We start from the raw sequence: 11,709 nt of genomic DNA, 5'->3' as shown, positions 1-11,709 counted from the left end.
GATCAAAGTGTTGAACAAGCATAGTTCTCCATGCCTTCCTTACATTAATCCTCTCAGCCAGAAGCCACCCAAAAGAACAGTGGGACTTCACACTACTTTCTGCTTTCTGAAGAGTATGCTGACGATGCTTGTGCTTTTACATGCAGTCTTCCGTTCGGCTTGCCTTTAGATAAAATTCACGTTAGACTTGCAGATCTTGAACGTTAAGTGTTGCTGAGCGGTCCTTGCAGATGCAGAAATAAAAAATAAACAAAAAGTGGGCTACAATTTAACTACTTAAGTGATCCTTGGATCATCGAAGTTCTTCACCTGCTTATTATTTGTATTGTGCAGTGAGTTCCCTTGAGGAACCCACTGAGATGTGTAGTGTATAAACAGCACAAAAAGGCAGTTCCTGTCCCTGAGATCTTACTTACTTTATGATAAATCTTGGTATATATCTTCTGTCCCCTCCCCTTGGTTCAAAACTATGTATTGAACGTGTAATCCTTGGTCGTGTTTTCCTTGGTCACAGGTACAGCATGCAGAAAGCTTGAATCCTGTGCCCATGCAGTCAATCCTCCACACGGGTACTCGGTGCCCTCTTCCAGAAATGTTTGCCCCTTTTGTGCCTCTCTCCCAGCTTTAGCACTTCTGCAGCTTTGGAAATTTGGCCTTATGATAACAAGTGGGAGGAGTTTAAAACAAAGAGGAACTACCCAGAGACCGAGGAATTGAAATGTTTCTTTAATGGAGAGGCGCAGACTTGCCAAAACTGTGAAATCATGTCAAGAAGAAAAGCGTCACAAAGTGATCCCACTGAGCTCAATATGGGGCTTTGTATTAGCATGTGCCTGTGAATTGAAGCTCGAACATCCAGAAACTGGGCTACAGAGAGGCAGCAGCAAGTTCCAAGTGAGTCTTAAAAGATTTTTTTTTAGCTCTGTCTCAGTAGTGCCAGCTGAGAGGAGCAGGGAGAAATTTTGTGCCTGGGGAATAAAAATACATCACCCCACATGTGTAGTGTATTTACATGATTTGGATTCTGTCTTCCTGACATCAGCCCAGGAGAGTGAAATAATTAATTTTTTTTTATCCTAAAAAAAAAAAATAGTATTTTCAAGATGTCAGTTGTTTCCTTTCTGATTTTGTTCCTCGTGAGACTAATTAGCTGCAGCACACAAGACAGAGCAGCTATTGCGCAGCACAGCTTTTTTCTGGGCACTAGGCAGCAATACCGCAGGACTCTCTTTGCACTCACATGAACCCAAGACAGGAACAGGCAAGGGTGGACTGAGAAAGATGAAAGAAAATAGCTTAGAATTTAGAGGAGGCTGAAAAAACTCTGGTTTTGACCACTCAGGAAAGGTTTGGTGCCTGGGAACCTTTGCCACCAGAGAGCAATGGAAGCCTTTAAGTACACACATCACCTACTTAGTTTAAAAGACTTCCTTGTCTGTCACTGAATAACATGGGTTGTTCTTTCATATTTGTCCTAAATCCAGTCTAAAGAGACTAAAGAACAGTTGTGGAAGCTTTAGTAAGGCTCCCTTAAAAATTATACTCCAGATACACATGAAATATTTTAAATATTTGAATCCTCCCCCCCCCCTTTTTCTTTTTTTTTGCTAGTTAGTGAAACACACATTTTTTTACAGGCTGTTAGAGATTTTATATGTCGTTTTTCAGGGAGCAATGAGTCAGTACCTATTCTAAATCCACTCATCCATAATGTTATACACATGACTAAGTTTCTTCTAGTCTCATGTGTATTTTATGTTTCTTCTTGGTCTCATGGAAATGGGCATTTTCACTACAGTCTTCAGTGGATAGGGGTAAAACTTCTGTTTGTCTCTGCGCTACTTCCTCCCCCTGCTTCTCAGTCAAATGAGAAAATAGCTGTTTATTGCTGAAGTCACAAAATAACTTCTATTCTAACCATAATCATGAAAATCCAAAAATAATGGATTACTAACTGTCTATCAGTAGAGTGCCCTGGAGACCAATGTGGTCTTCAAAAATTATGAGTAAGCTGGTGTGGAATTCTTGAGATTAGTTTTCTCAACAGAATTAGTACATGGCCAGGGACGCAACAGGATCTTCACATGACCCAGGACAAAAAACAGCAACTTCCAGTCAACTGGTGGTGCTTGCTGCTGGCTGCCCACAGCTCTGCCCACGCATCTTGGCCTCTCCAGCCTGTGGTTCTTGATGTGCTGACTCTCTGAACATGAACTTATGCTTTTCAGCTCTCTTCATATCGGGAGAAGCATGAAAATCCTTGAGGTTCATTTTTAAAGCAGCATGCAAGAATGAGGGAGGCTTCTTTACCAGAGGTTGAGGTGATAGATCACTGTGTCTCCTCCCTCATAGATCCCTCCCACTCTGTGAAGAAAATGTAACCTAGGAGAAATGCATGCATACACACACATGCACAACCTTTGTGAAGGAAGTGATCCCAGGTCTGCTCCCACCCTATCTCCTTGACTGCCACTTGGCATTCCTTGGCTCACCTTTCCACGCTTGCCTTACCCATACTGTTTCTTCTCCTAGCTCCTCATCTGGTCTTTCTTCCTCAGCTTTCCCATTCACAATGATTTCTAACCTCCTCCTTTAGATTTGTCATCTGATTTCAGCTTCTTGTTCTAGTATCTTTTCCTACACATTTCCCACCATTTCCACCACATCTGATCACTAACTTATATATCATGTAGTTATATATATATAGATATAATATATCTCCCTTTCCTACCTCCTTCCCACCAACCCGTTTGTTCACTCTCGGACTCCTCTAGATCCTCATCTTGATCCCCTCTCAAACTGGATCCTAAGCTATCCACCTCAGCCTTTTCCCTCCTCTCAGATATTCCCATCACACTGCTCTCAGCACCTTGACAGCTGATTCCAGCTTTCCTTTCTCATGCTGCAGCTTCCATACTGTACCATACCGTACCACCCACACTCCCCGCAGCATTTCTGTCATGACCAGCTCCACTTTTCTCTCTTCCGTACCATCAACACCCGGTGTTGTGACTGTTGAAAGTACATCCTTGCTGTTGGATCACATGCTCAGACTTCATCCAGCAACGGCAACAGGTTGGAGCCAGAAACATGGGGAAAATCGTGCGCAGCCTGAGGCTCAAGCCTGCTCAGAGGAATGGACTCTGGGAGAGTTTAATTCAAAATTGGGGTCTCTACTGAAAACATCTGTTATGCAGAGACTCCAAGGTCTATAACATGGCCAAACTTTGGTAAAATTTTATAAGGACAGCAAAAGTTCATCTTTGATAAATAGGCCACCCAGCTTGCAAACAGAAAGTCCCTGTACCAAAGGATGAATGTGCTAAAGCTGTTTAAGGAAAAGCCTGCCAGAAATTTTTAACGTGGTCAAAACAATGTATTTCTTTTTTTTCTTGATTGTGTTTTCAGAAACAGCTGAAAGCTTTTGACTGAAGTTTTCTAGAAGATTGTCCAGAGGCAAGCATCCAGCATAGAAAATTCCAGACTGAGCAAATCATGTGTGGCAAAATTATATGCAGCTGATAACAGAGCTGTGGGTTTGGAAATGTTGGAAAATTGTCGTAATAGTTAGCGCTACCAGTCCACCTGCAATGCAGTAATGTATTGACCAAATCAGGTAGCGTACTACTGCTCAGCAAAGAATAGCAAAGGCGGTAAGCAATTTATTTTAGCTCAGAGGTGATTATAACATTTCACTTATTCATTCACATAATGGAAATACAAATTTCAAGCCAGATTGGAATACTTTCAAAGGCATCAAGAAGCACAGTCAAATAACAATGTTCTGTCAAAATCTCCAAGAAATTTGATGTGAAAGTCTACCTGTATGCAACATATATGTGTGTAGCAGTAGCTGGCTATGTCAATAATAATAATGTTACAGGAACACTGAGTTTGATTCCCTTTTTAAAATGTTTTATCACCAAGGTTAACTTCAATGCTTTACTTCTCGTGTAAAACAAGGAGAGAGGACTGAGACTCTCTTCTGTTTGAATGTGCAGTATTGCTGCATTCTATGTTTCTGGCAAATACTTGCAAAGTGGATAGAGGAAGATTGTTCTGCTGAAATGGTATGAACACAAAAATGTTTTTAGTGGGGTTTACGAGCTAAAATGAGGGCAGTGTGGGATACCATACAGAAAAGTGGATTAGGACTTAGACCAAATCTCTAGTCCTCTTCCATTAGGTTGCTCTGTAAATTATTTCTCTTCTATGACTCATTTCTCCACTGGTAAACAGCATGTGAAGGTCTTTATTATATTGCAGATTAAGTTTCAATTTCTCAGCTTTTTCTAGAACGCTATTCAGTTTTCCTGTGTTTAGCCACCTAACGCTAACATCATCAGCGCTAGCAAATGTCCTTCCAGCAGATGGCAGATGCTGCTTGTGCAATGTAATCCTCTCCTTCGGCTCAGTACCACCGCTCCGGGACCTGGAACATCAAGAGAAGCAGGAGCTAAAACCTGAATAACGGATCCTCAAGATACACGAGTTTCAAAAAGATCTTAGGTAGCATGATTAAATTTTGCCTTATTTCTTATCTGTTTAGTTCGTACAGAATTCCTAGATGTATGCTTCTCTCTCGTTATGCTTTCTTTGCTAAAGTATTTTTGGAAAAAATATTTAAGTGAAGTAATGATAAGTGATCTATCTATTAAAAAATAAGGGAAACTGTTCTCACATTTGGGCTTGTGTTTCTGGAGTTTGAGTGCTAATATTTCCCGTTACTGCATCACAGGAATTGCCACCGATAATGTGAATGAATAAGTCAGAATTCTTTCAGACTTGAGGTCAATTGGGCATTTTGTAACAGGAGCAACTCATACAAGTCTCGCTGATGTATAGCAGATTTAAAGCCCTGATATACTCCACGGTAAATCTTGAAATCGGCTCTGTTTTCACTGCCGTTCATCCTACTGTACTCATTAATTCCCTGTGTCCTTTATATAAGTTCACAGAGTCAGAGAAGTTACAGTAAAGTTCAGCCCACGGTGTAAGAAGCACAAAATGCACTTGCTGATGGAGAGCTCTAATTTCACTGCTGAATGCTTCGTTCTGTTATTATTTGTCTACTGCTTAAGAAAAATGTTCCAACTGGGGAAAGACAAGGCAAAAGAAATAGTAGGAAATAGCTTGATATTTGCAAACAGTCACAATTCAGTGACTTGCGAAGCACTCTCTGGCACACCCTGAATTATTTTCCAGATCTGAGCTGCAGTATGAAGGACCATCTTCTATATGAATTATATAAAATTTACTTTCCATACTAATTTTCCTTTGGCACTTTCTGAGTCTAAGCTCCCACGTGGGAGACGTTATGGCAGTTAGGCTTTCATTCGTTAGCCGTTCAGCTGAGAAGACCAAAACTACTCTTCCTTGGTACCCTAAAAATGGTATGCAAAGGAAACTAATGAGATTTGTAACTTTTTTTTTTGCTTGGGAGTTGGTTTTCTTTTTTTTTTCCTAGTTGACTGGGTTATTTTGATTATACGGTACTCCAGGAGGGCATTTCTTTCTAGTATTTTATTTTAAATTCTCTTCTGTCTCTCTGTTCTCTTTTGTCCTGTTTCTGATCTTTTCTTCAGTGAAACACTCTTTAGAGAATGATCAGTTTGTGCCGGGACAGGGATCATTCCCAGGCAGCGTCTTCTCTCTTAATGGGAATGTTACATAGCTGCCTAATATGGTTCTGTGAATATAAATCTAAATGTTCCATCAACACTTAGAAATAAAGAGGTCTTTAATTTCTTTATTATGATAGCAAGTCTCTTGGCAAAAGTAGATAATACCAGATGATGCTTTATTGATAATATTATTACTATTGATTTTATTACTATGTGGGTACGACTTTTACCCACACTTAATGTTGAAGCCTTTCTGGACAGCAGAAGGTTTCACAAAGAGATCGTAAGACCATTTTTCCATTGGTTATCCAATGTAAACTTGAATGACACACCAACTGTTTTATGTTGAAGGCAATTTAATCTGAATAGGAGTTTCAGAATTTGTTTCTGAATTAAGGGAATTTCCTGTGAGATGTATGCCAAAGGTTAAGTATTGAAATTGTCCACTAGCAAGTCTTGTTGTCTCCTGCTTTGTAACTAACAGGGATAAGTATGTCCAGGAGAAAATGTAACACTTTGAAAAGTCTAGCTTTCATGCCAGTGTGAAATACAGCATGAAGTGTTTGGTAGCACCTACATCAGTATGTAACATTGGACTGCTAGACTCCAAACATGGATAAGAAGAATTTAGTATTTAGAATTGAGAATTTAGTATTTCTAAATTATCTTTGCAGTCAGATGGGGGACCTAAGTGGCAGCGAATGCACTGTGGGTCTTCTTGCGTAATATGAGATCTTACATGATACAATTTATATCAAGAATAGGAAGAAAATTATACTTGGTCAGAAATAGGTGTCTCAGGAGCATGTGTACTTATTTACAAAATATTATAATTCATTCTTCTAAACACACTGTGCTGCTGTGTCAGTGCCCTGATAGGGATCAGGAGATTTGCCTGGGTTTTAGTCTGGCTTGTTGAGAGGTAACTGTTGTGTGCTCTTTCCCTTTCATGTATCTGGAAGGAAAGAAAGACGAAAATGGGGAAAAAGATAAAGGCTGACTGACTAAACGCTTCTGCTTATCTTTCCTTCTGCCCTGTAGGTGCTGGAAGGCTGAAACATAAATGGTTTTATGCATCAAGTAGAACAGTAGTCCTCTTCTTAGAATCTCGACCTTAGGAGATGTAATTTTTCTTTTTTTCTCGAATCAAAACATATAAGCCAAATGTGACATACATATGGTGTATCTAGCACAAGTATCATTTCACTTCTGCGCATCTATACAGACCAAAGCATGAAGGAATATAGCAGGAAGATAGCAGTAAGTGAGAAGAACTATTAAGGTTTAAATCTATTTTAGCACTGCTGAGACCTTCACTGTGGGATTACAATCTGCATTACTTTACATAAAGTTGTTTATACTATCTAATATACAGGATTCTCACTCATGAATTGGCAAGGCTCATCGAGAGGGCTTTAAACTAGGTTTGAAGCGGGAAGGGGATATAACCAGGCTCACTAAAGATGAGTCTAGGGTGGCATACCAATGTTGGAGGTGACATCGATAGCTCAACTCAAGTGCATTTACACCAATGCACGCAGCATGGGCAATAAACAGGAGGAGCTGGAAGCCATTGTACAGCAGGATAGCTACGACTTAGTTGCCATCACAGAAACATGATGGGATGGCTGTCATGACTGGAGTGCTACAATGGATGGCTACAAGCTCTTTGGAAGGAATAGGCAGGAAAGGAGAGGCAGTGGGGTGGCTCTGTATGTTAAAGAGTGTTTTGGATGTATAGAGCTCAACAATTCTGACAATAAGGTCAAGTCCTTATGGGTAAGGATGGGGGGAAAAGCCAACAAGGCAGATGTCTTGCTGGGAGTCTGTTATAAACCACCCAACCAGGATGAAGAGGTAGATGAAACATTCTACAAGCTGCTGGCAGAAGTCTCACAATCTCTAGCCCTTGTTCTTTTTGGGGACTTCAACTTACCAGACATCTGCTGGAAATACAACACAGCAGAGAGGAAACAGTCTAGGAGGTTCCTGGAGTGTGTGGAAGATAACTTCCTGACACAGCTGGTAAGTGAGCCTATCAGGGGAGGTGCCTTGCTTGACCTGCTGTTTACAAACAGAGAAGGACTGGTGGGAGATGCGATGGTTGGAGGCTGTCTTGGGCTTAGTGACCACAAAATGATAGTGTTTTCAGTTATTGGAGGGGTAAGGAGAGGCATCAGCAAAACCTCTACCGTGGACTTCTGAGGGCAGACTTTGGCCTGTTTAGGACACTGGTTGAGGAGTCCATTGGCAGACAGTCCTGAAGGGCAAAGGGGTCCAGGAAGGCTAGGTATTGTTCAGTAAGGAAGTCCTAAGGCGTAGGAGCAGACTGTCCCCATGTACCGTAAGACAAATGAGTGGGAAGACAACTGGCCTGGCCGAACAGGAAGCTTTTGCTGGGACTTAGAGAAAAATGGAGAGTTAATCACTTATGGAAGAAGGGGCAGGGAACTCAAGAAGGGTACAGAAATCTCATTAGGTCATGCAGAGAGAAAATTGGAAAGGCAAAAGCCCAGCTAGAATTCAATCGGGCCACTGTTGTAAGAGATAACAAAAAATGTTTTTACAAATACATTAACAACATAAAGAGGGCCAAGGAGAATCTACATGCTTTATTGGAGCAGGGGTAGGGGAGGCATTGTCACCAAGGATGAGACTGAGGTACTTAATGCTTTCTTCGCCTCAGTCTTTAATAATCAGACAAGTTATGCCCAGGATATTCAGCCCTCTGAGCTGTAAGGCAGGGATGGAGAGCAGAATAAACCCCCCATATCCAGGAGGAAGCAGTTAACAACCTGCTACATCATCTGGACACACAAGTCTATGGGGCTTGATAGGATCCACACAAGAGTACTGAGGGAGCTGGCAGATGAGCTTGCCAAGCCACTTTCCACTATCTATCAGCAGTCCTGGTTAACAGGGGATGTCCTAGTTTTGTTTAGTGAGGGGGGGCCTAAGGTGGTAGCTTCTGTAGGAAACTGCTAGAAGTTGCTTCCCTTTGTTCAGTGGACTCAGTTGGGCCTAGGGTAGACATGCTGCTGGCCAAGGACGAGCCGATTGGCAGCAGAATGTTCCGTGATAACGCCTCTGCGATAATGTATTTAGGAAGGAGAAAACAGAAAAAAAAAAGAAGATAAGATGTGAAGAAGCTGAGCAGGGGCAGAGGCGCAGAGCGGGAGGTGCAGGCCTCATGGGCCTTGCAGGCCTCACCCTCTGGCCTCTCGCCAGGCGGCCGACTGGGCCCGACTCGGCCCGGCCTGGCTGCAAGAAGTGGAGAGGAGAAGATGAGATGGATGATGCGAAGAGATTCTGAGAGGCGTCTGCCAGCCTGTTGTGAAGAACTTTGCTTGTGAGAGGAACTGTTGCAGATGCCAAGGTCAGTTCAGAAGGAGGGGGAGGAGTAATGCTGCTCCTGGCCAACATTCCCCTGCAGCCTGTGGTGACGACCATGGTGGAGCAGGTTGTCCCCTTGCAGCCCATGGAGCTCCACAGAGGAGCAGAGATCCACTTGGAGCCCGTGAAGGACCCCACACAGGGGGAGGTGGATGCCTGAAGGCAGCTGTGGCCCGTGGAGGGCCCGCTGGGACAGCCGTTCTGGAGGGACTGCACCCCATGGAAGAGATGACCCACGCTGGAGCGGTTTCACGAAGGACTGTGGCATATGGGTTGGACCCCATAACAGAGCAGGGGAGGAATGTGAGGAGTTCTTTCCCCAACTATGAAGCACCGGCGTAAAACAACGTGTGATGAACTGACCGCAGCCCCTATTCCCTCTTCCCCCCTGTGCTGCTCGGGGTGGGGAAGGTAGTAGAGATAATGTTAAGCTTGGGAAGAGAGAGGGATGGGGGGAGGTTTATCTTGTTCCCTGTCTCATTATCCTGATGTTTTTAGTAATAAATGAATAGTTTTCCCAAGTCGAGTCTGTTTTTGCCCATGATGGTAACTTTAAGGATTTCTCCCTGTCCTTATCTCAAACCTCGAGCCGTTTTTCTTATATTATCTCCCTCTATTTTCTCGGAGGGTGGGGGAAGCGAGAGACTGCGTAGTCTGGTCCCGGTTGGGGCTGAACTACGACACCTAGACAACTGGAGGCTTGCCAGTGTGATGCCCTACAAGAAGGGCCAGAAGGAGGATTCAGGGAACTACAAGCCTGTCAGCCTGACCTCAGTACCGGGGAAGGTTATAGAGGGTTCATCTTGAGTGTGCTCACCAGGCATGTGCAGGACAACCAGGGGATCAGGCCCAGCCAGCGCGGGTTCATGAAGGGCAGGTCCTGCTTGACCAACCTGGTCTCCTTCTATGACCAGGTGGCTCACCTACTGGGTGACAGAAAGGCTGCGGACTTCAGTGAAGCCTTTGACTCTGTCTCTCACAGCATTCTCCTAGAGAAGCTGGCAGCTCATGCCTTACACAGGTGTACTCTTTACTGGGTAAAAAACTGGATGATCAAGCCCAGAGAGTTGTGGTGAACAGAGTTAAATCCAGTTGGTGTCTGGTCACAAGCAGCGTTCCCCAGAGCTCAGTTTTGGGGCCAGTCTTGTTTAATATCTTTATCAATTATTTGGATGAGGGGATTGAGTGCTCCCTCAGTAAGTTTGCAGATGACACCAAACTGGGCAGGAGTGTTGATCTGCTTGAGCGTAGGAAGGCTCTGCAGAAGGACCTGGACAGGCTGATCAATGGGCTGAGGTCAGTTGTATGAGGTTTAACGAGGCCAAGTGCTGGGTCCTGCACTTTGGTCACGACAACCCCATGAAATGCTACGGGCTTGGAGAAGAGTGGCTGGAAAGCTGCCCAGCGAAAAAGGACCTGGATGTGCTGGTAGACAGGCAGCTGAACATGAGCCAGCAGTGTGCCCAGGTGGCCAAGAAGGCCAACAGCATCCCCACTTGTACCAGAAATAGTGTGTCCAGCAGGACTAGAGAAGTGATTGTTTCCCTGTACTTTGCACTGGTGAGGCCACACCTCAAATACTGTGTACAGTTTTGGACCCCTCAGTACAAGAAGGACATTTAGTTGCTGGAGTGTGTCCAGAGAAGGGCAGCGAAGCTGGTGAGGGGTCTGGAGAACAAGTCTTATGAGGAGCGGCTGAGGGAACCGGGATTGTTTAGTCTGGAGAAGAGGAGGCTGAAGGGAGACCTCATTGCTCTCCACAACTCCCTGAAAGGAGGTTGTAGGGAGGTGAATGTTGGTCTCTTTTCCCAAGTAACAAGTGATAGGACGAGAAGAAATGGCCTCAAGTTGCGGCAGGGGAGGTTTAGATTGGGTATTAGGAAATATTTCTTTACTGAAAGAGTGAAAGGCACTGGAACAGGCTGCTTAGGGAAGTGATGGAGTCACCGTCTCTGGAGGTCTTCAAAAAACATGTAGATGTAGCATTTCAGGACACGGTTTAGCGGACACAGTGGTGTTAGGTTGACGGTTGGACTTGATGATCTTGGAGGTCTTTTCCAACCTTAATGATTTGATTTGATTCTATTCTATTCTGTTCTGTTGTATTCTATTCTATTCTACTTGGGCATGGAATCTCCAAAGCACAAAGTTCCTATATCCCTACATAGCTGGAACTTAATGTACAATATTTCCCAGGTTGGTTGTACATGAAAGCAAGGAAGGATGGAGAAAGGATGGTCTGAATGCTCTTATGACTCAACACACAGTATGAACAATGCAATTTGAATCTAGTTAAGTGCTCACAGGAAGAATGCCATGCTTGTTAGAATACCTGACGGTGCAAGGAGGCACGGCTCAATTTTCTCAGCCACACTGCAAAGTACTTTGATCATCAGACACCCACATTCCCTTTCATTGATAGCTCCCATGGGACATAAGTGCCTCAAAACTTTAAAGGTCTGTCTATAGATAGTAACTTGATTTCTCACGGTTCTGAGGGTAACAGCATCTTCTTAATTAATAGAGCTGTGAGTATAACTGTGAAGCTCTCGGAGTTCAGAGTACAGAAGGTTATTTAAAGACCGGAGATGGATACTTCTTGTTCGTTACGGTGTTTTTTTAAATAAATCAAAACAGAGTAGTTGGAACCAAACTATGCAAATGAATTTGTACAACAACTGCTATAATTAAA

The sequence above is a fragment of the Chlamydotis macqueenii genome, chromosome 2 (genome assembly GCF_036417535.1).
Source record: "Chlamydotis macqueenii isolate bChlMac1 chromosome 2, bChlMac1.mat, whole genome shotgun sequence".
NCBI classification, from domain to species: domain Eukaryota; kingdom Metazoa; phylum Chordata; class Aves; order Otidiformes; family Otididae; genus Chlamydotis; species Chlamydotis macqueenii.
This window is presented reverse-complemented; position numbering follows the sequence as displayed.